We start from the raw sequence: 4,470 nt of genomic DNA, 5'->3' as shown, positions 1-4,470 counted from the left end.
CAATTGCTTGGTGACTAAGAACATAGGTTGTTGAGTTTCAAGAGAATTCATCGTTTGAACCTTAACATGTGAATTGGTTGCTACTTTAACATGAGAAGTTTTATAAGAAAGAGTTGTCGTTATGATGCTAGAAAAAGTGATTTAAATTATCATTGATCAAACTTATGCACTTTGCTAGCATTCACACTTCATAAATTATTTCTTTTATCATTTACCTACTCGAGGACGAGTAGGAATTAAGCTTGGGGATGCTGATAGGTCTCCAATGTATCTATAATTTATGAAGTATTCATCCCATGTTTACAACAATTTTATATGGTTTTGGTATGATCTGCATGGAACTAACCCGGACTCACGCTGTTTTCAGCAGAACTACCGTGGTGTTGTTTTTTGTGCAGAAATGAAAGTTCTCAAATGAGTTGAAACTTTTTGACGATTTGTTTTTGGAACAAAGGAGACCCCCGAAGCTTCGTGGGAGGGCCAGAAGAGCCACGAGGAGGGCACAACCCACCAGGGCGCGCATGGTGGGCCTGGCTTGCCCGGTGGGTTGTGCTCACCTCGAGGCCCATCTTAGCGTGAAACCAACGCCAAAAAATCCTATAAATAGAGAAACCATCAGGGTTAACCTAGATCAGAAGTTCTGACGCCACAAGGCTCTATAGCCACCGAAAACCAATCTAGACTCTTTCCGGCACCCTCCTGGAGAGGGAATCATCTCCTGTGCCCATCTTCATCATCCCGGCGACCACCACGATGAGGAGGGAGTAGTCCACCCTCAGGGCTGAGGGTTTGTACCAGTAGCTATATGTTTAATCCCTCTCTTTCTCTCTCGTGTTCTTGAGATGTCACGATCTTGATGTATCGCAGGCTTTGTTAATATAGTCGGATAATATGGTGTTTTCCCCTCTCTATCTTGTTGTGATGAATTGAGTCTTTTCCTTTGAGATTTCGTTGTTATCGGATTGAATACTTTTATGGATTTGAGAAAACTTGATATATGTCTTGCAATTGAATACTCGTCGTGACAATGGGGTATCGTATTGATTCACTTGATATATGTTTTGGCACTCAACTCGCGGATTCCTGTGGTGACATTGGGGTAATCTATGCATAGGGGTTGATGCAAGTTCTTGTCTTCGTTTCTCTGGTAGAAATCTTGGGGCCCTCTTTGAAGTTCTTTGTGTTGGATTGAGTATTATGAATATGAATTTCTTTGGTGTTCTTTTAGTACGAACTCTAGGATAGATCGAACGGAAAGAATAGCTTTGTATTATTTTAGTACGAACTCTTGAATAGTTCGAATTGAAAGAATAGCTTTGAGGTGGTTTCGTACCCTACAAACAATTTATTCTTATGTTCTCCGCTAAATAGGAACTTTGGAGTGATTCTTCATCGCACTTTGAGGGGTGGTTATATGATCCAATTATATTAGCACTGTTGAGAGATTCCACTAGCGAAAGTACGGACCCTAGGCCTCATTTTCAAGCATTGCAATACCGTTTTTGTGCCCGTTTAATATTTGCTACCTTGTTGTTTTTATTTATTCAGATTATAAAAATATATTTCACCATCTATATTACACTTTTATCACCATCTCTTCGTCGAACTAGTGCACCTATACAATTTGCCATTGTATTGGGTGTGTTGGGGACACAAGAGATTCCTTGTATTTGGTTGCAGGGTCGTTTGAGAGACCATCTTCATCCTACACCTCTCACGGATTGATAAACCTTAGTGTAGCGACCCGACCCGAATGGATCAAGTCTCTGTGCTTAAGTGTCATCCCTGGATCGGTATGCTGACACACACAGTACTCGAGGATTTATAACAGAGGTAAATCACATGTATAAAGTAACGTAAATACCATTACCTCAATCCAAATAGCGGAAGTAACAAGGTTGCGGATTCCCATCAACACCAACGGCAAAGTTGAGTGTAGAAATCGTAACCCTAACGAATCACTTACTCGTCGTAAGATATCCTGCAACATGAAACATTGCAGCCCGAAAACGGGTCAGCACATGGAATATGCTGGCAAATTCACACCATAGAGAAATGATGAACAAAGGCTATCACTACATGCATATATGGCTGGTGGAAAAGCTCTATGGTTATAATGTTTTTGCGAAAAGCCAATTTTTCCCTACTTCAAAGGAATAAATTTTATTTAACTATCATGGTGGTTGTGAAACATTGAGATGGTTGACAGCATCTCAATCCCAATTAAGTATCATCATTAACCCAACAATATTAATTAAAGTAACATGATGAGATCAACGGGATAATCCAAGAACTAGATACTCAAGATGTCCATAACCGGGGACACGGCTAATCATGATTAGTTTGTACACTCTGCAGAGGTTTGCGCACTTTTCCCCACAAGACTCGATCGCCTCCGCTTGATTCTCGCACTGCATGATGTTTGAGAAACGGATGACCGAGACACAGTCTTTCAGAAACAATCACTCTTTACTCTGGATGGACCGGTACACCTACTTTCCCCTACATCTGCTAGCCCACCTCTTCAAGAGATCCTGTAACCTACTCAACTATGCTAGAGCCCATAATAGCTTGTGGCTGCACACGGAAGTTTCTAGCATGAATAATCTTATGATCCCTTTGAGCCTGGGTGGCGGTCCTTATACAAACAGACAACACTGGGTTCTCCAGGTGCCTCAATCCACCCAGATGTGAGTTTTAGTTGCCACCTTAAGTAAACCATTATTAACATCTCACATCTGTCATGAATATCTCTCAAACCCAATCCACGTCTACGAGCATAGCATGGCAATATAATAGCAACGTAGAAGTAACTCCCAAGGGTTTGATAATAAAACAGGTAATAGGTACTACCTCAACTACTTCCCAATACCCACATTTAATTAGATCCTAATCATGCAATGTTTGAGGATTGATCTAATGCATAAAACTGGGTATGAAAGGGATATGATCAAAGTGTGAACTTGCCTGCAATGTTGATGAAGATGATTCGCACTCAAAACTCTTGATAGATCTACTCGTCACACTCCGGTCAATCTATCGTAAGCAAGCAATAGTAACCACACATAAGCAATCACTCAAAAGATCGAGAAAGAACGAAGAAACAATTCGGAAAACTTCAAAACCAAGCAAATAACTCTTGCAACATAAAACAATTTCTAACAGTACCAAAATTATGTGAATTTGGCCTTATCAGAAAGTTTAGGTTAAGAGCTTCGCTTTGCAAAAAAAATCAACTCAAACGGAGTTACGGAACTTAAGTTATGAACAAAAGAAGTTTGAATACAAATCTGTTTGAATTCAAATTTTAAAACTTTCAAAAACATGTTTAGGTTGTTTTACTGGATAGAGAAGATCATAACGAAGAAGTGGGCGTTGGTTTCGTTGGATTTGGACAAACGAGTAAAAAGTTATAGACGTTTGAAAACCAGGGGCTATTCTGTAAGAAAAACAAATTGCTACTAGGTCCCTGGCCGAAAATAACAGAAAAAGAAAAAAAACTAAATAGTGAACGTTCGTTTATAGGATCTAAACAGTGGACGTTCGCAGTTTAGTAAAACCTAAAAAAAACAGATCTAGGCTAGGGTTTTTTTTAGAAAAACCGAACAGAAGGAAAACCGAGAAAACCGGGGCGGCGGTTATACCGGTTCGCGGCGGTCCGGCGCCGGCGGGGAAACTCCGGCGAGGCGGGGCAGTGGCGACGGCGGGCTCCGGCGCGGCGGCTCGGCTTCGCGACGAGGGGCGAGGGCGGCGACGTGGCTCCGGCGCGGCGGCTCGAGCGCAGGGCAAGGCACGGGCGGCGGCGCAGGCGAGCGGTGGTGGCGCGGCGGCGATGAGATGCGGGAGAGGCGGCGGCGGGGCAGAGAGAGAGAGGGGCCCGGGGCGGTGCTATTTAAGGGGGGGAGGGGCGGCGCGGTGGCGTGCGGGAGGGGGCAGAGGAGAGGCGGCGGAGGGAGTCCCGCACGGACACGGGCGGCGGCGGCGATGCCGTGGTGGAGGCGGACTCCGCCGGAGTTGGGGACGGGCACGGGCGCGCTGACGGGCCGGCTGGGCCGCGGCCTGGCGACTGGGCCGGCCCGGTCCGGTCGGTCCAAATTTTTTTTTAAACATTTTAGACAAACAAAAAGTAAATGAAAACAAAATAAATCAAAATATTATATAGGCATATAATATATCAAAATTTTCAGAAAAAGATTTCCTACAACGTGGACATTTTTGTAAAGTCAAATAAAATCCACACAAATTTTAATAAATCAAACAGTGCTACTGCCTTAATAAAATCCAATAAAAATCATTTTAACAATACCAAAATGATTTCAAATTTATTTTTCTCCAATTTTCTGATGTAGGGAATCATGTTACCCTATTTTCTGTATATTTTATTTTTGGAGAAAAATAATTTGAATAAAACTCAAATAACTCCAAATTGAAAAATAATTCCAAAGGGACTTTGAATTAATCCTTTGAAAC

The sequence above is a fragment of the Triticum aestivum genome, chromosome 2D (genome assembly GCF_018294505.1).
Source record: "Triticum aestivum cultivar Chinese Spring chromosome 2D, IWGSC CS RefSeq v2.1, whole genome shotgun sequence".
NCBI lineage: Eukaryota > Viridiplantae > Streptophyta > Magnoliopsida > Poales > Poaceae > Triticum > Triticum aestivum.
Note: the sequence above shows the minus strand (reverse complement) of the source record.